This window comes from Bufo bufo, chromosome 5 (genome assembly GCF_905171765.1).
Source record: "Bufo bufo chromosome 5, aBufBuf1.1, whole genome shotgun sequence".
NCBI lineage: Eukaryota > Metazoa > Chordata > Amphibia > Anura > Bufonidae > Bufo > Bufo bufo.
This window is the reverse complement of record NC_053393.1, coordinates 270,175,158-270,202,302: the sequence shown is the minus strand read 5'-3', so window position 1 is coordinate 270,202,302 and position 27,145 is coordinate 270,175,158. Positions and strand designations below refer to the sequence as shown.

The 27,145-nt window shown below is 46.7% G+C and overlaps 1 protein-coding gene across 1 annotated transcript in view; it reads left to right on the top strand.

Annotated features, from left to right (window-relative positions):
* Positions 1–27,145, top strand: part of CTNND2 (catenin delta 2) — a 1,763,242-nt gene that overhangs the window by 114,204 nt on the left and 1,621,893 nt on the right.

Below are 27,145 nucleotides of genomic sequence, written 5' to 3'. Positions count from 1 at the left end.
CCTCCGGACACTCTGGACTAGGTCTCTCAGGATGAGAGGCATGAAAAGCCCGAAGTAACCTGTCGGCGTTTACCTCAGACGCTGGGACCCACATTCTTTCCTCGGGACCATAACCCCTCCAATGCACCAGATATTGAAGAGAGCGGTGGACCCGACAAGAATCAACAATTTTGGATATTTGAAACTCTAGATTACCATCAACAACAACAATAGGGGGTGGCAGCGGTGACGGTTCTAGAGGTGGAACATACTTTTTGAGTAACGACATATGGAAGACGTTATGGATTTTAAAAGTTTGAGGTAGCTCCAGTCGAAAAGCCACGGGGTTAATGATGGCTACTATTTTGTAAGGACCAATGAACCTAGGACCCAGTTTCCAAGAGGGAACCTTTAACTTAATATTCCTAGTAGATAACCACACATAGTCATTCACTCCTAGGTCCGGACCTGGCGACCGTTTCTTATCGGCCATGCATTTATATTTACCTCCCATATTTTTCAAGTTAGCTTGCACCTTCTGCCATACAGATGAAAGAGATGATGAAAACCGTTCCTCTTCGGGAACCTCAGAAGACCCCCCTCTTTGAAAGTACAGAATTGTGGATGAAAACCATATGCACCAAGAAATGGTGACTTGCCAGTGGATTCCTGACGGCGATTATTTATAGCAAACTCGGCTAACGGTAAATATGATGACCACACCTCTTGGTTTTCAGACACAAAACACCTTAGATATGTCTCAAGGTTTTGGTTGGTACGCCCAGTCTGTCCATTCGACTGAGGATGGAAAGCTGAGGAAAAGGACAAGTGTACCCCCAAACGGGAACAAAAAGCTTTCCAAAACTTAGAAATAAACTGGGTTCCCCGATCCGAAACAACCTCGGAAGGGACCCCGTGTGTCACGGGGTTCCGAAGGTGCACTCGGTCCCCCATTGCCCGCAGAACTGTTGCTTAGCTTTTGGAATGAGGTTCTGTGTTTGACCTCATTCCCAGGGCAGCTTTACTAGCTGGGTGGCTCCTTGCTCCTAAGTCTGCCTTGAGCGCCGAGCTGATCACTCGGTGCTCGACTGGTTGGTCTGTCGGTCATGTGACGCTGGCCACGTCACATGACTCTCACTCCCCACTATAAATACAGGCAGCCTGCTGGCTACAGGTTGCCTGTTAATTTCTAGGTTCCTGGTATTTGTTGGACTGCTGAATACTTACCTGATCCTGTTCCTTGACCATCCTTTTGCCTGATCCTCCTGTACTGCGCATCCGTCCTGGTATTGTGACCTCGGCTCCCACCTGACTACTCTCTTAGGACTCCTCTTGTACTTCTCTGCTCTCCTGGTATTTATGACCCCGGCTTCTCCTGACAATTCTCTGCTTGCTCCATTTGTACTTTGCAGCTTTCCTGGTATTGACTCGGTCCGTTCACGTCCTGTTGTTTGTCTGTCTGTCATCCCTGCACTTACTCCAAGTTAGGGATTGCCGTCCAGTTGTCCCCTGTCATTAGGACTCGCGAGGCAAGTAGGCAGGGCCAGGGGTAAGGGTGGAGCGCAGTGGTCACTTCCCTTCCCCCTGTGTGTGTGTGTACGCGACCGTTACAGATTAACAGGCCCAATAACCACTGTATTATGAATCCTCTGGTGACCCTGACTGACTATGTCTCTAATCTGATGCAGATGGTGCAGGAGTTAGGGGAAAAACTCAGCTCTTTTGAGTTAGGGCAAGGCTCTTCCACTCCTCAGGCCTCCAGTCCGCATTTTGAGCCCCAGATTAAGCTCCCAGAAACCTTTTCTGGAGACCGGAAGAAGTTTCTCTCTTTTAAGGAGAGTTGTAAACTTTACTTCCGTTTGCGCCCCGTGTCCTCTGGCCCCGAGAGTCAACGCGTGGGCATTATCATTTCCCGATTACAGGGTGATCCCCAGGACTGGGCGTTCTCTTTACCTGCTGGCGCCAGTTGTTTATATTCTGTGGAGGGGTTCTTTCAGGCCCTAGGTACCCTCTATGATGAACCAGACAGGGCTCTAATAGCCGAGACGGCTCTAAAGGCACTGGTTCAGGGCAATTTACCAGCGGAGGATTATTGCACCCAATTCAGAAGGTGGTGTATTCTCTCCTGACTTCGAATCCCATGTGTCTCATGTTAGACAAGTATTAGAGGTGTTGAGGGAGAATCAGCTATCCGCTAAACAAGAGAAATGTGTCTTTGGTGTGCAGGAGATTCTGTTTCTAGGGCATGTTCTGACTCCTCACGCCTTCAAGATGGATCCTGGTAAGGTACTAGCAATTAAGGAATGGGTAAGACCTTCATCCTTAAAGGCCTTACAACGGTTCTTAGGTTTCGCCAATTACTATCGTAAATTTATTATGAATTTTTCCGTAATTGCTAAACCGTTGACCGACCTTACTAAGAAAGGGGCGGATTTGGAGAATTGGTCTACTGAGGCCATTTCTTCATTTGAAAAATTAAAAAAGGCATTCAGTAGCGCTCCCATTCTGATCCAGCCTGATCAGGAGAAACCTTTTATTGTGGAGGTGGATGCGTCCGAGGACGGCGCAGGAGCAGTCCTTTCACAAGGTCCTGCCAGCCTCACTAATCTGAGACCATGTGCCTTCTTCTCCAGGAAATTCTCTCCCACGGAGAGAAACTACGACATAGGGAATAGGGAGCTGCTGGCCATTAAATGGGCATTTGAGGAGTGGAGGCATTTTCTGGAGGGGGCAAGGCATTGTGTAACTGTTGTCACTGACCATAAAAACCTTATGTTTCTCGAGTCTGCTAAGAGGTTGAATCCCCGTCAAGCCAGATGGGCTCTGTTTTTTACTCGTTTTGATTTTTCCATCATGTTCAGGCCGGGAAGTAAAAATGTGAAGGCGGACGCATTATCTCGGAGCTTCCAGGCTTTTCAACCTACTGAGGTACCACCTGAATCCATCCTACCAGCAAAAATCTTCTTAGCAGCTCTTACCCAGGATATCTCGGCTCGCATTAGGTCGGAACAACATCTGGCACCGGTATCCACCCCAACAGATAAGTTGTTTGTTCCCGTACAATTTCGTCTCCAGCTGTTGGGTGAGTGTCACGATTCTGCCTTTTGTGGACATCCGGGTGTTGAGGGCACTAAGGATCTGGTTTCTAGATCTTATTGGTGGCCCACTCTAACTAGGGATGTCAAGTCCTATGTGTCAGCCTGTGAGGTTTGTGCCAGGTCCAAGACACCTAGGACTCGCCCTGCTGGTAACCTACGACCCCTACCCATTCCCAGTAGACCCTGGTCCCATATCTCGATGGAATTTATAACTGACCTACCGCTGGCGGAGGGTAAGACTGTAGTGTGGGTAGTGGTGGATAGGTTTAGCAAGATGGTCCATTTCATTCCCCTGTCTAAACTCCCGAATGCCAAAACCCTGGCGTCTATTTTTGTGAAAGAAATTGTTCAATTGCATGGTATCCCGGAAAATATTGTTTCGGACAGGGGTGTGCAGTTTGTGTCCAAATTCTGGAGAGCCTTCTGTCAAAGATGTAAAATTTCGTTGTCTTTTTCTTCCGCCTACCATCCTGAGAGTAATGGGCAGACTGAACGCCTTAATCAGTCTGTGGAACAATTCCTGAGGTTGTATGTTGCTGATGACCAGCAATTATGGGTCAAATTCCTTCCATTGGCTGAATTTGCTCTGAATAACCGTGTCAATTCTTCTGCTGGGGTCTCCCCTTTCTTTTGTAACCATGGTTTTCATCCCCGTTTTCATTCTGGGTCGTCCGTCTCCTCCTCTAACCCTGAAGCTGATAAACTCTCCTCCGAACTGTGCACAGTTGCTGGCTACAGGTTGCCTGTTAATTTCTAGGTTCCTGGTATTTGTTGGACTGCTGAATACTTACCTGATCCTGTTCCTTGACCATCCTTTTGCCTGATCCTCCTGTACTGCGCATCTGTCCTGGTATTGTGACCTCGGCTCCCACCTGACTACTCTCTTAGGACTCCTCTTGTACTTCTCTGCTCTCCTGGTATTTATGACCCCGGCTTCTCCTGACAATTGTCTGCTTGCTCCATTTGTACTTTGCAGCTTTCTTGGTATTGACTCGGTCCGTTCACGTCCTGTTGTTTGTCTGTCTGTCATCCCTGCACTTACTCCAAGTTAGGGATTGCCGTCCAGTTGTCCCCTGTCATTAGGACTCGCGAGGCAAGTAGGCAGGGCCAGGGGTAAGGGTGGAGCGCAGTGGTCACTTCCCTTCCCCCTGTGTGTGTGTGTACGCGACCGTTACACCGTGAAGCTTCACGATTTCACTGATGAATACCTGAGCAAGAGTCTTAGCATTAGGTAGTGCGGGTAACGCAATAAAGTGTACCATTTTGATAAACCTGTCTACTACTACCAGGATAACTGTTTTACCCGCAGACAAAGGTAAGTTAGTCATGAAATCCATTGACAGATGTGTCCATGGCCTATTGGGAATGACAAGTGGCAATAAAGACCCTGCGGGACGTGTATGAGAGACTTTCGCGCGTGCACAAGTAGAACAAGTAGACACAAAATCCATTACATCCTGACGCAACCTTTGCAACCAAAAATGACGAGACAATAGCTCCAAGGTTGCTTTACTACCCGGGTGCCCAGCAAGTGCCGAATTATGATGTTCCTTTAATAATTCGATACGCAGGTTTAACGTTACAAACAATTTCTCTGAGGGGCAAGAGACCGGGGCGTCCCCCTGGGCCTCTAACACCTTCCCCTCCAGAACAGAGTGTACAGCCGAGACAACCACTCCTCTTTGTAAAATGGGTACCGGATCACCCACATTACCCCCTCCAGGGAAACTGCGAGATAATGCATCTGCCTTGGTATTTTTTGCCCCAGGATGATAGGTGATGAAAAAGTTAAACCTGGTAAAAAATAGTGACCACCTAGCTTGTCTAGGGGTGAGACGCTTAGCTGATTCGAGGTACAGAAGGTTTTTGTGGTCCGTAATCACCGTGACGGGGTGGATTGCCCCCTTTAAAAAGTGACGCCATTCTTCAAACGCTAGTTTAATAGCTAATAGTTCCCTATTGCCAATATCATAGTTCTTCTCTGCTGCAGATAGTTTTTTTTAGAAAAGAAAGCGCAAGGATGCCATTTGCCAGGAGACGGAACCTGAGACAGTACAGCCCCCACTCCCACCTCTGACGCATCTACTTCAACAATAAAAGGCTGGGAGACATCCGGTTGGATTAGTACAGGTGCCGAGGTAAACCTCTCTTTTAGAGAGGAAAATGCAATTTTAGCGGCGTCAGACCATTTAGAAAAATCAGTCCCCTTCCTAGTCATGTCAGTAAGGGGTTTGACAATCACCGAATAATTTTTAATGAACTTTCTATAGAAATTTGCGAAACCAAAGAACCGTTGCAGTGCTTTAAGGTTCTCAGGAAGATCCCAATCTAAAATTGCCTGGACCTTCCTAGGATCCATATGGAAACCTGAAGCAGATAATAGATATCCCAGGAACTGTATTTCCTGAACGGCGAAGACACACTTTTCAACTTTCGCATATAATTTATTAGTCTGTAGGACCTGCAGTACCTGTCTGACATGTACCTCATGTGTTTTCAGATCAGACGAATAAATTAAAATATCATCTAGGTATATCACCACAAACCTGCCGATAAGATGACTAAAAATGTAATTAACGAAATGTTGGAAGATAGCAGGAGCATTGGTCCGACCGAAAGGCATGACTAGATTTTCATAATGCCCCACAGGGGTGTTAAAAGCTGTCTTCCACTCATCCCCTTCCTTGATACGAATCAGATTGTCGGCCCCCCTAAGATCAAGTTTGGTGAACCACCTAGCACCCGCAATCTGATTAAACAGGTCAGGAATGAGAGGAAGAGGGTATGGGTCTCGGATGGTTATCCGGTTTAGTTTGAGGATATCTAGGCAAGAACGCAGGCCCCAATCTTTCTTTTTAACAAAGAAAAACCCTGCAGCCACGGGTGATGAAGAGGGTCTGATGTGTCCCTTAGCCAGACTCTCGGAGATATAATCTTTCATGGCTTGTCTCTCGGGACCCGAAAGATTATATAACCTGGTCTTGGGTAATTTTGCCCCGGGAATCAGGTTAACCGGGCAATCATAAGGACGGTGAGGTGGTAGCTTCTGACAACCCTTTTCAGAAAACACGTCCTCAAAGTCCGAAACAAATGTAGGTAGAGTAGCTATGGAGGCGACTAAGCAATTGCTATTTAAGCAATTTTCTCTGCAATGCTCACTCCACTCCAATATCTCCCTGGCCTGCCAATCCACCACTGGATTGTGCGCTACCGACCAGGGAAGGCCCAATACCACAGGAGTTGGAAGGCCCTCCAGAACATAACATGATAGACACTCGTTATGGTGGTCCCCTACCCGAAAGTGTAAGTTATGGACAATGTGAGTGAGGTTTCTCTGAGACAGAGGAGCAGAATCAATAGCGAATATGGGAATAGGTCTCTGTAGCGTACAGAGAGACAAACCCATAGTGCGGGCAAAATGGGCATCTATCAAATTTACCCCTGCTCCACTGTCTAGAAAGAAAGAAAGAGTCTCCGTCTTAACACCAAAAACAACAACCGCTGGCAACACAAATTGAGATGTTCGTATGGAGGAAACGTATACCCCCCGGCTGACATCCTCCACACAGCCTGGGATTAGTAGTTCTGACGGTCTTTTGTTTTTGAGAAAGGAAGGACAGACATTTATGAAATGACCCCTCCCCCCACAGAAAAAACAAACCCCACGCCTACAGCGAGCCTCAGGAGGACGGACCTGACGAGTAGATCCTCCTAGCTGCATAGGCTCGTCTAGGTCCGTACAGACTAACTGCTGCTTCGGAGGGGTTACCAATTGCTCAGGATTTTTCAATCTGTCCCTAAGATGTCTATCTATTCTGATAGAAAGGGACATAACAGCATCCAGGGAAAAGGGGGTCTCATACAGCGCAAGCACATCCTTAACCCTTTCGGATAACCCAGAGCAGAACTGACTCCTGAGAGCCGGGTCGTTCCACTGGGTATCCGTAGCCCACCTACGAAACTCTGAGCAATACTCCTCTGCTGGCCTCTCTCCCTGTAGGAGTCTCCGTAATTTCGACTCAGCCAGGGCGACTCGATCAGGGTCATCATATATTAGACCCAAGGCCCCAAAAAATTCATCCACTGACCGGAGAGCCTGGGAATCAGTGGGTAAAGAGAACGCCCAGGATTGCGGGTCCCCCTGAAGCAGGGAAATAGCAATCCCCAGCCGCTGTTCTTCATTACCAAAGGAGTAAGGGCGCAGCTTAAAATATAACTTACAGGCCTCACGGAACGTCACAAATTTGTCCCTTCCCCCAGAAAATCTGTTAGGAAGAACAACCTTGGGTTCCGCAGCAACCTGGTCACCCATAGCAACCGCTGGGCTTGCGGTCTGTTGCAATTGCTGCTGTTGCTGGAGGACTGACACCTTCAATCCTGCCACCTCCAAAGACAGGCCTTGAAGTTGCTTTGTCAAAGCAGCAATAGGATCCATACTGGATTCTAAATAGGCATAAAGAAAAAAAAATATATATTTTTTTCTCTTTCTACCTACGCAAAATAAGGGCCAAATATAATGTCATGACCGGCGTGCCGATCACATACGTGACGCAAAGGGAGGGAAATGGGAAGGCCAAGTCCAAGGGAGAGGGAAAGGTGGTGACCCCTAACTCACCTTGAGGCTGGCACCTGCCTGCCCTGACGTCCCTAGACGGGTTTCTCACCCGTACGCCGATCACGTGCCTAAACCCTGGCTTTCCCTGATATGAGCCCTACGTAGTGAATAGGGCGGTGGGAACACTAGTCTGCACCACTAACACTAAAGGGAAACACCAAGGAGAGGACAGACAATACAGACAAACATATAATCCCAGGTGGGCGACAACAGCGGACAACAAAAGCCCAACAGGGATCCGGAGGGTAACGCTCTGGAACAACAACCAGGAATCACAGCTACACAGGTCCAGTGGGTCAGTATAGAAGTCCAGGCAGGAAGCTCTATATCTGGCAACCAGAGAAGTGGGAGATGGGAATATAAGGAGGTTGGGATTGCTGGACAAGAAACAGCTGAGGAGGAGAAGCTACGGATCCCTGAGTGAACCAAAAAGGATTGCAAGGCAAACCCAGAAAGCTACCATTAAGAAACAGCACTGTCTTTAGACATAGAGCGCGCAGCCACCCGCTGCGACTTCCTGACCCCAGGTATAACGGAGTCAGACGTGGCTCTTGACACCCTCGTGACACGACCATGTTGCAACTGGTATTCCACTACTGCCCTCTGCTGCTCACAAAGCCTGGCCAACATGTGGAACGTAGAGTTACAGTGCGTGCTCACGTCGCACAAAAGCCAGACAGCTGGCAATTTCAAGCGCTGCTGCAGCGTTGACAGACTGGCTGAAGCTGTCAATGACTTGCGGAAATGTGCACACACGCGGCGCACCTTCACCAGTAGCTCAGGCAAATTGGGGTAGGTTTTGAGAAACCCCTGAACCACAAGTTTGAACACGCTGGATAGACATGGGATGTGTCTGAGCTTGCCGAGCTCCAAAACCGCCACCAAGTTATGGCCATTATCAGACACAACCATGCCTGGTTGTAGGTTGAGTGGCGAGAGCCACAGCTAAATCTGGTCTCTTATCCCCTGCCACGGCTCTGAAGCGGTGTGCTGTTTGTCCCCTAAACATATCAGCTTCAGCCGCTTCCCCACTGCAATGCTACACTGCTTCCAGCTACCGACTGATGACTGACTGGTGCTGCATGCGGATAAATCGGAGGTGGAAGTAGAGGAGGTGGAGGGGGAGAAACGCGGTTTGGAGCCACTAACATAGGTGCTGGCGGAAACCCTGATTGATGTAGGGCCCGCAATCCTTGGCGTCGGTAGCACCTGTGCCATCCCAGGGTACGACTCGCTTCTGTACTCCACAACATTTTACCCAGTGTGCCGTCAGGGAAATGTAGCGTCCCTGGCCGAATGCACTTGTCTATGTGTCCGTGGTTAAGTGGACCTTCCCAGTAACTGCGTTGGTCAGGGCACGTTTGATGTTACGGGACACATGTTGGTTTAAGGCGGGCTCAGCACACCTTGAAAAATAGTGGCGGCTGGGTATTGTGTAACACGGGACAGCCGCCGACATCAGGCTGTGGAAGGCCTCAGTGTCCACAAGCCTAAATGGCAACATTTATGGCCTGTGGGTGGGTGGCTGGGTATTTTTGCTTGCGTTCAAAGGCCTGGAGTAAGGACATTTGGATGCTGTGCTGTGGGACAGGGAAGTGGATGTGGTCGCTGATGGTGCTTGCGAAGGTCTAGGTGCAGGGCGGGAGGCATCCGGGCCTGGACCTGCGCCCTCAACAGGGGATTGGCCAGCACGTAACATACGTGAAAAGGAGGCAGTGGTGTGACCCGCATGCACAGATTGTGGACTCAGGTTTTCGTCCCATTTATTACGGTGCTTGGATGCCATGTGGTTGATCATGCTGGTGGTTGTGGGGTTGCTAGTGTTCATGCCCCTGCCCATTTTCGTATGGCACAGGTTGCAAACTACTATTCTTTTGTCGTCTGCGCTTTCCTCAAAAAAGCGCCATACTGCGGAACATCTACTTCTTGGCAAGGGAGATTTCCACAAGGGGATGCACCGTGGAACAGTTTCGGGCCTTTTTGGTGTGGCCTGCCTTCTTTCTTTTGCCACCCCACTGCCTCTTCCAGCCTGTTGTGGTGCTGCAGATCCCTCCCCTCTGTACTGCTGTCCTCGCTCGGCTTTCCACCTTCGCAGGTTGGATCAGTGACCTCATCGTCCACAACCTCAGTGATTGACAATTGTGTCTCATCCTCTTCATCAACCTCTTGAGACAGTAATTGCGGTTGATTCATTGGCAACTGTGTCTCATCATCATCCACTTCATTAAACACTAATTGCTGTTCCCCACCGTCATGTTCTTGTGACTGTGGATGCTCAAGAGGTTGGGAATCAGGGCACAAGATCTCATGTCCCTCTTCAAGCGTGCTTGGTGAGAGGGCCAAATCAAGTAATGGCGATGACAAGAGGTCCTCGGAATATCCGAGTGTGGGATCACTTGTTTGGTCAGACTGTACATGGTGGGAGGAAGGAGGATCAGGGGGAGGATTGTGTTAACCAGACTCCTGGCTACTGAGACTGGACTTGGTGGAAAACAGAGTGTTGCTTAACCGACTGGAAGCATTATCTGCTGCAATCCAACCGACCACCTGGTCGCCCTGGTCTGACTTCAAGAGTGGTGTCCTGTGCCGCCCTGCAAACTGGGACATGAAGCTAGGTATCGTGGATGATTGTTTTTCTTGTGCTCTGGCAGCAGGCACAGTTTCTTCGCGCCCAGGGCCACGGCCTCTGCGTGCACTACATCATGGCCACTTTCCCGTCCCTTACTGCTCGCCTTCTTAATTTTAAATGTGATATATGCTTGAAAGTATTTCACACGTACAGTAGTGTAGGATTTGGAAGTGTATGCGCAAAATTTTTTACAAAGGTATTTGTGATTAGGAAACGTTATACAGGACAGGTACCACAGGTAATGTCACTGTTCGCAGTGTCTACGGAAAAAGGTACACTGGATGTCACTGATATTTTAAGGATGCGCACATTTTAAAACAGGAGATGTGGCGCGGATAATTTAACTCTCCGCAGCGGACACCTTCTATGAAAAAAGTGCAGTGTATGTCACTGATATTTTACTGATGCGCACATTTTAAACAGGAGATGTGACGCGGATAATTTAACTGTCTGCAGCGGCCTATTACATGGTATTTAGTGTAGGATGCGCTATAAATATATATTGCTGCTGTCACAAGCAATAGTCCTTAAAAGGACTTTTGGGTCTCTGAAAAGTTTTTTGCATAAAAATTTTCCTATTACACTCCCTACACTGTCTGTCCCTTCTTATGCACAGCTCTCCCTAAGGCTACATGCACATGACCGTTCCGTTTTTTTGCGGTCCACAAATTTCAGATCCACAAAACACGGACAGCCATTTATATAACTGCCTAGTCTTGTCCGCAAAAAGGACAAGAATAGGACAGGTTATATACACTGCTCAAAAAAATAAAGGGAACACAAAAATAACACATCCTAGATCTGAATTAATTAAATATTCTTCTAAAATACTTTGTTCTTTACATAGTTGAATGTGCTGACAACAAAATCACACAAAAAAAATAAAATTGAAATCAAATTTTTTAACCCATGGAGGTCTGGATTTGGAGTCACACTCAAAATTAAAGTGGAAAAACACACTACAGGCTGATCCAACTTTGATGTAATGTTCTTAAAACAAGTCAAAATGAGGCTCAGTAGTGTGTGTGGCCTCCACGTGCCTGTATGACCTCCCTACAACGCCTGTGCATGCTCCTGATGAGGTGGCGGACGGTCTCCTGAGGGATCTCCTCCCAGACCTGGACTAAAGCATCTGCCAACTCCTGGACAGTCTGTGGTGCAACGTGACGTTGGTGGATAGAGCGAGACATGATGTCCCAGATGTGCTCAATTGGATTCAGATCTGGGGAACGGGCGGGCCAGTCCATAGCATCAATGTCTTCGTCTTGCAGGAACTGCTGACACACTCCAGCCACATGAGGTCTAGCATTGTCTTGCATTAGGAGGAACCCAGGGCCAACCGCACCAGCATATGGTCTCACAAGGGGTCTGAGGATCTCATCTTGGTACCTAATGGCAGTCAGGCTACCTCTGGCGAGCACATGGAGGGCTGTGCGGCCCTCCAAAGAAATGCCACCCCACACCATTACTGATCCAATGCCAAACCGGTCATGCTGGAGGATGTTGCAGGCAGCAGAACGTTCTCCACAGCGTCTCCAGACTCTGTCACGTCTGTCACATGTGCTCAGTGTGAACCTGCTTTCATCTGTGAAGAGCACAGGGCGCCAGTGGCGAATTTGCCAATCTTGGTGTTCTCTGGCAAATGCCAAACGTCCTGCACGGTGTTGGGCTGTAAACACAACCCCCACCTGTGGACGTCGGGCCCTCATATCACCCTCATGGAGTCTGTTTCTGACCGTTTGAGCAGACACATGCACATTTGTGGCCTGCTGGAGGTCATTTTGCAGGGCTCTGGCAGTGCTCCTCCTGTTCCTCCTTGCACAAAGGCGGAGGTAGCGGTCCTGCTGCTGGGTTGTTGCCCTCCTACGGCCTCCTCCACGTCTCCTGATGTACTGGCCTGTCTCCTGGTAGCGCCTCCATGCTCTGGACACTATGCTGACAGACACAGCAAACCTTCTTGCCACAGCTCGCATTGATGTGCTATCCTGGATAAGCTGCACTACCTGAGCCACTTGTGTGGGTTGTAGACTCCGTCTCATGCTACCACTAGAGTGAAAGTACCGCCAGCATTCAAAAGTGACCAAAACATCAGCCAGGAAGCATAGGAACTGAGAAGTCACCACCTGCAGAACCACTCCTTTATTGGGGGTGTCTTGCTAATTGCCTATAATTTCCACCTGTTGTCTATCCCATTTGCACTACAGCATATGAAATTTATTGTCACTCAGTGTTGCTTCCTAAGTGGACAGTTTGATTTCACAGAAGTGTGATTGACTTGGAGTTACATTGTGTTGTTTAAGTGTTCCCTTTATTTTTTTGAGCAGTGTATTTTTTGCGGGGCCACGAAACGGAGGAACAGATGCGGACAGTACACGGAGTGCTGTCCGCATCTTTTGCGGCCCCATTGAAGTGAATGGGTCCGCATACGATCCGCAAAAACTGTGGCTCGGATGCAGACCAAAACAACGGCCGTGTGCATGAGGCCTAACACTGAGCAATTTAGAGCAGGTTGCGCTACAAACATATATTGCTGCTGTCACACACAATAGTCCTTACAAGGACTTTTGGGTCTCTAAAATGTTTTTGTACTAAAAAAATATTCAATTACACTCCCTACACTGTCTGTCCCTTCTTATGCTCAGCTCTCCCTGACTATGAATGAGCTGAACATATATAGCATTCAATGACGCTTTCCGTTTAGCCAATCACTGTAATGCCAGTAGCCAACATGTGCAGTACTTACCTGCAATTTTATTGGCTTCATAGCAGCCAAGAAACGTGTAGGGAGGAGACTCTAGGATGGTGCTCGAACACATGCGATACTCGGCTGAGTACCGCCATGTGCCGAGCATCGAGATGCTCGAGCCGAACAGGTGTTCAGCCGAGCATGCTCGATCATCACTAGTAGTGTGCAAAAACTCCCATATTATTAACCCCTTAGGGACCCATGACGTACCGATACGGCATTGTTCCCGAGTCCTTAAGGGCCCATGACGTATCGGTACGTCATTTATAGTTCCGATCACCGCCGCCTGGCGGGCGGTGATCGGAACATGGTGCCTGCTCAAATCATTGAGCAGGCACCACGGCCAAATGCGTGGGGGGTCCCGTGACCCTCCCATGTCGGCGATCGCCGCAAACCGCAGGTCAATTCAGACCTGCGGTTTGCGGCTTTTACCTGGTGCGGCGGCGGTGCCATCGGGTCCCCATGGGGCTGTGGGTGGGACCCGATGGCATGGAAAGCAGCGCGATGCCTAAGGAAGGCATCGCGCTGCCTTCTGGTGAAGAGCCTGTAAGATCCAGCCCCCTGGATCTCATAGGCCGGAAGCTGTATGAGTAATACACACAGTATTACTCATACAGCCAATGCATTCCAATACAGAAGTATTGGAATGCATTGTAAAGGATTAGACCCCCAAAAGATCAAGTCCCAAAGTGGGACAAAAAATTTTGTGAAAAAAAAGTTGAAAAAAATAAAGTTTTCCCCCAAAAATTTTTAAGTTTCAAGTAAAAATAAACAAAAACTTCATTTTCCCCAAATAAAGTAAAAAAAAAATAGGGGGAAAAAAAAGTATACATATTAGGTCTCTCCGCGTCCGTATCGACCGGCTTTATAAACATATCACATGACCTAACCCCTCAGATGAACACCGTAAAAAATAAAAAATAAAAACTGTGCTAAATAAACCATTTTTTTGTCACCTTACATCACAAAAAGTACAACAGCAAGCGATCAAAAAGGCGTTTGCCCACCAAAATAGTACCAATATAACCGTCACCTCATCCTGCAAAAAATGAGCCCCTACCTGAGACAATCACCCAAAAAATAAAAAAACTATGGCTCAGAATATGGAGACACTAAAACATCATTTTTTTTGTTTTAACCACCTCAGCCCCTATAGCTTAAACACCCCTAAAGACCAGGCCACTTTTTACACTTCTGACCTACAGTACTTTAACCGTTTATTGCTCGGTCATGCAACTTACCACCCAAATGAATTTTACCTCCTTTTCTTCTCACTAATAGAGCTTTCATTTGGTGGTATTTCATTGCTGCTGACATTTTTACTTTTTTTGTTATTAATCGAAATTTAACGATTTTTTTGCAAAAAAATGACATTTTTCACTTTCAGTTGTAAAATCTTGCAAAAAAAAACGACATCCATATATAAATTTTTCTCTAAATTTATTGTTCTACATGTCTTTTGATAAAAAAAAAATGTTTGGGTAAAAAAAAAAAATGGTTTGGGTAAAAGTTATAGCGTTTACAAACTATGGTACAAAAATGTGAATTTCCGCTTTTTGAAGCAGCTTTGACTTTCTGAGCACCTTTCATGTTTCCTGAGGTTCTACAATGCCCAGACAGTACAAACACCCCACAAATGACCCCATTTCGGAAAGTAGACACCCTAAGGTATTCGCTGATGGGCATAGTGAGTTCATAGAACTTTTTATTTTTTGTCACAAGTTAGTGGAAAATGATTATTTTTTTCTTTTTTCTTTTTTTTCTTACAAAGTCTCATATTCCACTAACTTGTGACAAAAAATAAAAACTTCTATGAACTCACTATGTCCATCAGCGAATACCTTGGGGTGTCTTCTTTCCAAAATGGGGTCACTTGTGGGGTAGTTATACTGCCCTGGCATTCTAGGGGCCCAAATGTGTGGTAAGTAGTTTGAAATCAAAATGTGTAAAAAATGACCGGTGAAATCCGAAAGGTGCTCTTTGGAATGTGGGCCCCTTTGCCCACCTAGGCTGCAAAAACGTGCCACACATGTGGTATCGCCGTACTCAGGAGAAGTTGGGGAATGTGTTTTGGGGTGTCATTTTACATATACCCATGCTGGGTGAGATAAATATCTTGGTCAAATGCCAACTTTGTATAAAAAAATGGGAAAAGTTGTCTTTTGCCAAGATATTTCTCTCACCCAGCATGGGTATATGTAAAATGACACCCCAAAACACATTCCCCAACTTCTCCTGAGTACAGAGATACCACATGTGTGACACTTTTTTGCAGCCTAGGTGGGCAAAAGGGCCCATATTCCAAAGAGCACCTTTTGGATTTCACCGGTCATTTTTTACACATTTTGATTTCAAACTTCTTACCACACATTTGGGCCCCTAGAATGCCAGGGCAGTATAACTACCCCACAAGTGACCCCATTTTGGAAAGAAGACACCCCAAGTTATTTCGTGATGGGCATAGTGAGTTCATGGAAGTTTTTATTTTTTGTCACAAGTTAGTGGAATATGAGACTTTGTAAGGGAAAAAAAATAAATAAAAAAAATCATCATTTTCCGCTAACTTGTGACAAAAAATATTAAATTCTAGGAACTCGCCATGTCCCTCACGGAATACCTTGGGGTGTCTTCTTTCCAAAATGGGGTCACTTGTGGGGTAGTTATACTGCCCTGGCATTTTCCAGGGGCCCTAATGTGTGGTAAGTAGGTAAATGACCTGTGAAATCCTAAAGCTGCTCTTTGGAATGTGGGCCCCTTTGCCCACCTAGGCTGCAAAAAAGTGTCACACATGTGGTATCGTCGTATTCAGGAGAAGTTGGGCAATGTGTTTTGGGGTGTCTTTTTACATATACTCATGCTGGGTGAGAGAAATATCTCAGCAAAAGATAACTTTTCCCATTTTTTATACAAAGTTGGCATTTGACCAAGATATTTATCTCACCCAGCATGGGTATATGTAAAATGACACCCCAAAACACATTGCCCAACTTCTCCTGAGTACGGCGATACAACATGTGTGACACGTTTTTGCAGCCTAGATGCACAAAGGGGCTCACATTCATTTTATGAGGGCATTTTTAGACATTTGGATCCCAGACTTCTTCTCACGCTTTAGGGCCCCTAGAATGCCAGGGCAGTATAAATACCCCACATGTGACCCCATTTTGGAAAGAAGACACCCCAAGGTATTCAATGAGGGGCATGGCGAGTTCATAGAAATTTTTTTTTTTGGCACAAGTTAGCGGAAATAGATATGTTTTTTTTCTCACAAAGTCTCCCTTTCCGCTAACTTGGGACAAAAATTTCAATCTTTCATGGACTCAATATGCCCCTCACGGAATACCTTGGGGTGTCTTCTTTCCGAAATGGGGTCACATGTGGGGTATTTATACTGCCCTGGCATTCTAGGGGCCCTAAAGCGTGAGAAGAAGTCTGGAATATAAATGTCTAAAAAATTTTACGCATTTGGATTCCGTGAGTGGTATGGTGAGTTCATGTGAGATTTCATTTTTTGACACAAGTTAGTGGAATATGAGACTTTGTAAGAAAAAAATAATAATTTCCGCTAACTTGGGCCAAAAAAATGTCTGAATGGAGCCTTACAGGGGGGTGATCAATGACAGGGGGGTGATCAATGACAGGGGGGTGATCAGGGAGTCTATATGGGGTGATCACCCCCCTGTCATTGATCACCCCCCTATAAGGCTCCATTCAGATATCCGTATGTGTTTTGCGGATCCGATCCATGTATCAGTGGATCCGTAAAAATCATACGGACATCTGAATGCAGCCTGACAGGGGGGTGATCAATGACAGGGGGGTGATCAATGACAGGGGGGTGATCAGGGAGTCTATATGGGGTGATCACCCCCCTGTCATTGATCACCCCCCTATAAGGCTCCATTCAGATGTCCGTATGTGTTTTGCGGATCCGATCCATGTATCAGTGGATCCGTAAAAATCATACGGACATCTGAATGCAGCCTTACAGGGGGGTGATCAATGACAGGGGGGTGATCAGGGAGTCTATATGGGGTGATCACCCCCCTGTAAGGCTCCATTCAGATGTCCGTATGTGTTTTGCGGATCCGATCCATGTATCAGTGGATCCGTAAAAATTATACGGACATCTGAATGCAGCCTTACAGGGGGGTGATCAATGACAGGGGGGTGATCAATGACAGAGGGGTGATCAGGGAGTCTGTATGGGGTGATCACCTCCGTCATTGATCACTCCTCTGTAAGGCTCCATTCAGACGTCCGTATGTGTTTTGTGGATCCGATCCATCTATCAGTGGATCCTTAAAATTCATACGGACCTCTGAATGGAGCCTTACAGGGGCGTGATCAATGACAGGGGGGTGATCAATGACAGGGGGGTGATCAGGGAGTCTATATGGGGTGATCACCTCCGTCATTGATCACTCCCCTGTAAGGCTCCATTCAGACGTCCGTATGTGTTTTGCGGATCCGATCCATCTATCAGTGGATCCGTAAAATTCATACGGACCTCTGAATGGAGCCTTACAGGGGGGTGATCAATGACAGGGGGGTGATCAATGACAGGGGGGTGATCAGGGAGTCTATATGGGGTGATCACCTCCGTCATTGATCACTCCCCTGTAAGGCTCCATTCAGACGTCCGTATGTGTTTTGCGGATCCGATCCATGTATCAGTGGATCCGTAAAAATCATACGGACATCTGAATGCAGCCTTACAGGGGGGTGATCAATGACAGGGGGGTGATCAGGGAGTCTATATGGGGTGATCACCCCCCTGTAAGGCTCCATTCAGATGTCCATATGTGTTTTGCGGATCCGATCCATGTATCAGTGGATCCGTAAAAATTATACGGACATCTGAATGCAGCCTTACAGGGGGGTGATCAATGACAGGGGGGTGATCAATGACAGAGGGGTGATCAGGGAGTCTATATGGGGTGATCTGGGGTGATCAGGGGTGATCAGGGGTGAATAAGTGACGGGAGGGGGTGTAGTGTAGTGTAGTGGTGGTTGGTGCTACTTTACTGAGCTACCTGTGTCCTCTGGTAGTCGATCCAAACAAAAGGGACCACCAGAGGACCAGGTAGCAGGTATATTAGACGCTGTTATCATAACAGCGTCTAATATACTTGTTAGGGGTTAAAAAAATCACATCTCCAGCCTGCCAGCGAACGATCGCCGCTGGCAGGCTGGAGATCCACTCTCCTACCTTCCGTTCCTGTGAGCGCGCGCGCCTGTGTGCGCGCGTTCACAGGAAATCTCGCGTCTCGCGAGATGACGCACGGATGCACCCAGGAGGAATGAATCAACCACCTTCCGGACGCATCCGTGCGTTAGGCGGTCGGGAGGTGGTTAAAAAAGCTGTTATTGTGTAAAACTTACATAAATAAAAAAAAAGGATACATATTTGGTATCGCCGTGTTTATATCGACCGGCTGTATAAAAATATCACCTAACACCTCAGATGAAGACCGTAAAAATTTTTTTAATAAAAACTGTGCTAAATAAATCATTTTTTGTCACCTTACATCACAAAAGTGTAATAGCAAGCGATCAAAAAGTCACACGCACCCCAAAATAGTGCCAATAAAACTGTCATCTCATCCCGCAAAAATCATACTCTACCCAAGGTAATCGCCCAAAAACTGAAAAAATTATAACTCTCAGACTATGGAAACACTAAAACATGATTTTTTTGGATTAAAAAAAGAAATCATTGTGTGAAACTTACATAAATAAAAAAAAAGTATACATATTAGGTATCGCCGCGTCCGTGACAACCTGGTCTATAAAAATATCACATGATCTAACCTGTCAGATGAATGTTGTAAATAACAAAAAATAAAAACGGTGCCAAAACAGCTATTTCTTGTTACCTTGCCTCACAAAAAGTGTAATATAGAGCAACAAAAAATCATATGTACCCTAAACTAGTACCAACAATACTGCCACCCTATCCCGTAGTTTCTAAAATGGGGCCACTTTTTTGGAGTTTCTACTCTAGGGGTGCATCAGGGGGGCCTCAAATGGGACATGGTGTCAAAAAAAACAGTCCTGCCTTCCAAAAACCGTATGGCATTCCTTTCCTACTGCGCCCTGCCGTGTGCCCGTACAGCTGTTTACGACCACATATGGGGTGTTTCTGTAAACTACAGAATCAGGGCCATAAATATTGAGTTTTGTTTGGATGCTAACCCTTGCTTTGTTACTGGGAAAAATAGATTAAAATTGAAAATTTGCCAAAAAATTTAAATTCTGAAATTTCATATCCATTTGCCAATAACTCTTGTGGAACACCTAAAGGGTTAACAACATTTGTAAAATCTGTTTTGAATACCTTGAGGGGTGTAGTTTCTTAGATGGGGTCACTTTTATGGAGTTTCTACTCTAGGGGTGCATCAGGGGGCTTCAAATGGGACATGGTGTAAAAATACAGTCCAGCAAAATCTGCCTTCCAAAAACCGTATGGCATTCTTTTCCTTCTGCGCCCTGCCGTGTGCCCGTACAGTAGTTTTTCGACCACATATGGGGTGTTTCTGTAAACTACAGAATCAGGGCCATAAATATTGAGTTTGGTTTGGCTTTTAACCCTTGCTTTGTAACTGGAAAAAAATTATTAAAATGGAAAATCTGCCAAAAAAGTGAAATTTTGAAATTGTATCTATATATATATATTTTTTTTTTAAATTTGTATATCTTTATTGCTTTTCTTAAATAAGAACAGTATAGAAAAGATATCTGGTCACAGAGAGTAAGCACGAATAATAGGTACATTTAAACAGTGTATCACTTCAGTGCTAAACAACATACAAATATGTAAAGGCATCCAAATCCAAAGATACCCTAAATTAATATCAATTCTCTGTCCCACATAACAAAACCAAGACCCATCCCACCCCCCAAGATTCCAGAGACCCGCCCCCCCTGTCCATTCCCCCACCCAGCATACCTGGCCTGGTGCGGCCGCCACGAGGGGCGGCAGGGCGCTCATGCCCCTCTCTTGGGTATTTCTCAAACCTTCATGATATCGAATCCTATTTGATGTGGACTGTTATAGTAGTGTTTATTACTTAAAAATGCTTGACAGTTTATTTGTTTATATTAGGACATATCCGCAGAGAATGGGGTGGTCATCAGTTCCAGTCAGGATATTTCTCCTCGCCATTTCCCCTCTCTATACGCCCATTTCTGTGGCATAGCTCACCCCGCGCCGTTTCATGCCCTCAAAGTCTGTTATTCTTGCCATTAAACTTTGCCATTCATTTATTGTTGGCGATTTATCTTTCACCCATTGTCTCAAGATTATTACCTTGGCCAATAGAAATCCCTTCAACCAATAAACCTGTTCGTTTTTGGTACTTCTTTTTTTGTACTCGGAGGGGAGGAGTCCAAGCACAACTACTTGGATAGTTAAGGGGGGGCTATTCCCACTTTGTACCGCCAACGCCTGAAATATGCTGCCCCAGAAGATCTTAATAACTGGACAATCCCACAGCATGTGTACAAACCCTGCGGCTACAAGGGAGCATTTCAAGCAACTAAATTCTTGTCCCTTGTTACTATACATTTTGGATAGGAGACTCGGGGTAACATATAAACGGTGTATTATTTTGAATTGTGTCAACCGGTGTTGTCGTGAAGGGGAAGCCTTCTTGATGTTTTGATATATTTCCCTCCATTGTGAAGGGTTACATTCCCCTATATCCGCCTTCCATTTATCTACACTTTTAAATTTAGTGACCTAGCTTAATTCCTCAATGAATTTCCTATATATTAGTGAGATCTTAACTTTATTCCCTACTATATTATAGCAAAATAGTAAAAACCTCTGAGTGACTGTTATCAAAGGTATTTTTTTAAGCGAGCATGCTAATGCGTGTTGTACTTGAAAATATCTATAGTGTTCTAGTGCAGTTATTGGTGTCTGTTGAAACAGTTCCCCTATTGGTTTAATTTTCCCTTTCGTGTATATATGTGAGAATAGCGTGATACCTCTTCGAGTCCAATAATCATTTTTATTAAGTGTCAAAAATTCTGTTAGCACAGGGTTATCCCATAACGGGGAGAAGTCCAGAACTTGAGGGGCCTGAATAAGTACCTTGATTTTATTCCAGGTCTTCTGTAGCGCGGCCCCGATAGGGCAGAAAATTTCCGCACGCTCCAGAAGCCCGGATTCCAGTATACTAAATATATTATATGTATGCTGTTGACGTTGCCCTAGAATATGGGATAATAATACTCCATCCCCAGTATTGACGCACCAATGTAGTTGTGAACACAAGTAGTAGATTTGAAAGTGGGGCAGGCCTAAGCCGCCATTACTTGCCGTCATTCGCAAATATTGTAGCTTAATGCGGACCCTTTTTCTGCCCCATATCAGATCATTTATCAATCGATCAATCAGATTAAAGACACTATCCTCAATCCATACAGGGCAAGAGCTAACCGTGTACAATATCCAAGGCAACAGAACCATTTTAATCAACGCGATCCTATTAGTCTGTGAAAGCGGAAGTTTCTGCCAGACCCTTATTTTTTCCCTTATTTTCCCAACTAGAGGGGTGATATTTAATATATTATAATCCCTGATGGTGTTGCTAATTTATATCCCTAAATAATCTAAGTGGTCTGTTGGAGCGATGATTCTGACCCTAAGATTGTTCAAGGGAGGCACCCGATTAAGGGGAAAGAGTACAGACTTTGCCCAGTTTATCTCATATCCGGCAATTCTACCAAATTCCTCTGTTATCCGCATAACCTCTGGGACACTTCTCCATCCATCATTCAGATACAGTAATACATCGTCCGCATATAGGCAGATCTTATCGTCCGTCCCTCTCCCCCCAAACCCCACTATACAAGGTTCAGCCCGTATCCTGCAGGCGAAGGGTTCCATAAAGATTGAAAAGAGGAGTGGAGAGAGGGGACATCCCTGTCGTGTCCCCCGTTTTAGGGAGACGGCAGGGGTGAGCACCCCATTAACCTTAATTCTGGCCGTTGCTTTACTATATAGCAATTTGACCCAACCGATAAATTCCTGACCCAGATTCATCTTGTGCATGACGCGCCAGAGGAAGGACCACTCCACCCGATCGAATGCCTTGGCGGCGTCCAGAGACAGGATGGAGCGGTCCTCTCCCCCTCCGATCTGAATGTTAAGAATGGTCCGGCGTATATTGGTCTGGATCTGTCGTCCGGGGATAAACCCTGTCTGGTCTGTATGGACTAGGCCAGTTATTACTTTTTTTAACCTGTTGGAGAGAACTTTTGCAATTACTTTATAGTCTGCATTAAGCAGCGATATAGGGCGATAGTCTTCGACTTTGTTACCATTTTTCCCTTTCTTAAGGATCAACGTAACCGTTGCCTCCGTCAAAGACGGAGGCAGCTTTCCACATTTGCTTGATTCATTCAGGACCTGCAGCAACCCGGGCAGAAGCACCCCCGCGTGGCTCTTGTATATGCCAAACTGGAGTCCGTCTGATCCGGGCGCCGAGGAGCCCCGGGTCTCATGCAAAGCCGCCTGTAGTTCATCCAAAGAAATGGGGGCACTCAAGGGGGCCGAGACCGAGTCTGACAGCGCTGGGATCTTAACCTGATCTAGGAAGTCGTCTATCTTGGTCTCTGTATCATCCACACCGGAGCGATATAAGTTGCCAAAATATTTTAAAAACTCTCCCTCCATCTCCACTCCTCCTTCCAATCTGCGCCCATCACCCGTCAGTATTTGTCTCAATTTTTGGGGGGGCTTTTGATTCGCTATGATAGATGCCAGTAGCTTACCCGGGGTGCCATCCTCGCAGAAGTCTTTATAGCCCCTAAAGAATAGTTGATTCTGAGCTTTTTTCCTCATAAAGGTTATATAGAGGTCTTTAGCGGATTTTAACTTAGTGCGTGTGCTCGCGTCGTTCTGTATTCGAATACAACCCTCCAGATATGCAATATTTACTTCCAACTTTTTTTGCTCTTCGAAGAATTCATTTTTTTTCTGTTTTATTCTGGAAAAATATAGCCCACGAATGTACGCCTTCATGGCATCCCAAACATAATAAACATGTGTTGTGCCAATATTCTCTTGCCAAAATTGTATAAGTTCTTTGTCAATCCCTACGTAGTCATTTAATATAGTTAACCAGTGCTCGTTCAATCTGAACGGTCTAGTAATACCAGCTTGTTGCCCGGTCTTCATCACCAGTAAAATCGGTGAGTGATCGGAGATGCCATGGATCTCATATGTCATTTTTAAGATGGAATCGAGCATCTCACCATTGGCCAAGGCAATATCAATCCTGGACATTGCGCTATATGCTTTACTGAAGCAAGAGAACACCTGTTTGTTACCATAAAGCCATCGCCAGACATCTATTAGTCCCATCTCCTCACAAAACCCTCGAAGTAGGGCGTGCTTTCCCTGCGCACTTTTCCCCGTAGCTGATATTCTATCCAGCGCCGGGTCCAGCACGCAGTAGAAGTCGCCGCATATTAATACCGGACACCGCTCTTTATTGTGCATAAAGAGCGTCAGCTGCTTTAGGGTTGTCATTGCGAATGGTGGCGGGATGTACAAAAAAGCCAGGACACACTTTCTGCCATTCCATTGGGCATAGAGGAAGATAAATCTCCCATCTCTATCAATCGACTGGTCCAGTAGGATAAAGTCAATGCTTTGATGCACATACACACTGATCCCTCGGGAATATGACGAGAAGCCGGAGTGGAACTGATGCCCTGCCCATCTCTTTGTTAGATACTCTGGGATATCAGGTGTAGCGTGCGTTTCCAATAGGGCCACTATTGCGGGGAGGTGTCGAATGATCAGATCAAAAACCATCACCCTTTTCGTTCTGTTGCCCAGTCCACGCACATTCCATATCATTACTCTGTTATTAGTCATGCTGTGAGCTATAGAAGAGACGTCTGTCGCCCCCCAAAGGCAGCCGCAACCAGGCCAGGACCCACCCCAGTCCAGCCAATCCAGTCAATCTTGACACTACTGCTTAAAGGAGCCCCTGTTCGCTTATTATAGGGGGAATTACCAAGCGGAGGTCCCCTGTAGTCCCCTGTAGCTCCACGCTCCTACAGCCACATAATCAATGTGCGTCGCCTTTAGGGGATATATGTAGCCTTCAGCCGTTAAGGGATTAGGTCATCCAAAAAAGAATAAGGGAATCACCTTGGATCGCATAGAAACCTAACACCCAGCAAGCACACGCCCCTGTATCAGGGCTGTATCAGGGGTTCCAACCCTCATTCACCGGCCATATTGTCACGAGGGTATCAAGAGCCACGTCTGACTCCGTTATACCCGGGGTCAGGAGGTCGCAGCGGGTGGCTGCGCGCTCTATATCTAAAGATCACGTTGTTTCTTAGTGATTGTTTTCTGTGTTTGCCTTGCTATCCTTTTTGTCTCAATCAGGGATCCGTAGCTTCTCCTCCTCAGCTGTTTCTTGTCTGCCACTCCCAACCTCCTTATATTCTCCCCTCACTCTTCTCTAGTTGCCAGTTATAGAGCTTCCTGCCTGGACATCTATACTGACCCACTGGAGTTGTGAATCCTGGTTGTCGTTCCAGAGTGCTACCCTCCGGATCCCTGTTGGGCTTCTTGTTGTCTCCTGTTGTCGCCCACCTGGGATTATATGTTGAGTTTGTATTGTCTGTCCTTCCGATGTGGTTTCGGATTGGGGAACCCAGTTTATTTCTAAGTTTTGGAAAGCTTTTTGTTCCCGTTTGGGGGTACACTTGTCCTTTTCCTCAGCTTTCCATCCTCAGTCGAATGGACAGACTGAGCGTACCAACCAAAACCTAGAAACATATTTAAGGTGTTTTGTGTCTGAAAACCAAGAGTTGTGGTCATCATATTTACCGTTAGCTGAGTTTGCCATAAATAATCATTATCAGGAGTCCACTGGCAAGTCACAATTCCTTGGTGCATACGGTTTTTATCCCCAATTTTGTACTTTCAAAGAGGGGGGTCTTCTGGGGTTCCCGAAGAGGAAAGGTTTTCTTCATCTCTTTCTTCGGTATGGCAGAAGGTGCAAGTTAACTTGAAAAAGATGAGTGGTAAATATAAATGCATGGCCGATAAGAAACGGTCGCCAGGTCCGGACCTAGGGGTGAATGACTATGTGTGGTTGTCTACTAGGAATATTAAGTTGAAGGTTCCCTCTTGGAAACTGGGCCCTAGGTTCATTGGTCCTTATAAAATAGTAGCCGTCATTAACCCTGTGGCTTTTCGCCTGGAGCTACCTCAGACTTTTAAGATCCATAACGTCTTCCATAAATCGTTACTCAAGAAGTATGTTCCACCTCTAGAACCATCACCGCTGCCACCTCCTCCTGTTATTGTGGATGGTAATCTGGAGTTTCAAATAGCCAGAATTGTTGATTCTCGTCGGGTCCGCCGCTCTCTTCAGTATCTGGTGCATTGGAGGGGTTACGGTCCCGAGGAAAGAATGTGGGTTCCAGCGTCAGAGGTAAACGCCAACAGGTTAATTCAGGCTTTCCATGCCTCTCATCCGGAGAGACCTGGTCCTGAGTGTCCGGAGGCCCCTCGTGAAAGGGGGGGTACTGTCACGAGGGTATCAAGAGCCACGTCTGACTCCGTTATACCCGGGGTCAGGAGGTCGCAGCGGGTGGCTGCGCGCTCTATATCTAAAGATCACGTTGTTTCTTAGTGATTGTTTTCTGTGTTTGCCTTGCTATCCTTTTTGTCTCAATCAGGGATCCGTAGCTTCTCCTCCTCAGCTGTTTCTTGTCTGCCACTCCCAACCTCCTTATATTCTCCCCTCACTCTTATCTAGTTGCCAGTTATAGAGCTTCCTGCCTGGACATCTATACTGACCCACTGGAGTTGTGAATCCTGGTTGTCGTTCCAGAGTGCTACCCTCCGGATCCCTGTTGGGCTTCTTGTTGTCTCCTGTTGTCGCCCACCTGGGATTATATGTTGAGTTTGTATTGTCTGTCCTTCCCTTGGTGTTTTCCTTTAGAGCTAGTGGTGCGGACTAGTGTTCCCACCGCCCTGTTCACTATCTAGGGCTCAGTTTAGGGAAAGCCAGGGCTTTAGGCACGTGATCGGCGTACGGGTGAGGAACCCGTCTAGGGACGTCAGGGCAGCCAGGTGCCAGCCGCTAGGTGAGTCAGGGGTCACCACCTTCCCTCTCACTTGGGCAGGGCCTTCCTTGTTCCCTCCCTCTGTGTCACGTATGTGATAGTCACGCCGACCGTGATACATATACTTCGTGGAGCGTGATACAGGACCGTCCTGCATTGCCATTTTAACAGGGTGCACCGGGGTCGTGCCCCCAACAGATGTAGCAACCAGCGGCCAAAGCTGGCTCAGGCGTGTGGCCGCCCCCTTACACACAGGGTTAGTATATGAGACGTTAGTTAATAGGAAGGGGTAACGGTGGGTAGTTTAGCACAGGAGCGATCTCACCAGTTTTCAGCCAGCCGGACAGGTGTATCATCGCCAGAATACATTTCGTTTATATAGCGATCCGCCAACGGTCATCTTATAGTCTGCGATGCCAGCTTTCAGCGGACAGCTTTCAGTGGTCCTTTGTATTCACCCGGTTACGAGCAGGCGTCAAGCGGGCATCCGGCGTTTTTCCCAGGGGCCACCTCTGTCCATAGCGAATCCTATCAGGGGCATAGCAGGGCTACCACCCGGCAGCTTGACAAGTGCACACCTGGGTCTCTACTCGGTCGCTCGGTCTCTCACGCCGTGCGCAGCCGATGTCGTGGCGGTGATGATGGTTCTCAGCTTCGGTGATTCCCAGCACCGGTCTAGTGCCAATAGACCGCGCTGGAGAGAGCAAGCCAGGTGAGAGGGCCGGGACGCCGAGACGCTGAGCCGAGACGGGTGGGTAAGGGGGCGGTACCCATGCGGACGTGCGGTATGCCCACGCAGCTGCTCTGCTACGTCATACAGCTACGCCATACCGCTACGCCATACCGCTACGCCATACCGCTATATTTTTTATTAATTCTTGTGGAACACCTAAAGGGTTAACGACGTTTGTAAAATCAGTTTTGAATACCTTGAGGGGTGTAGTTTATAGAATGGGGTCATTTTT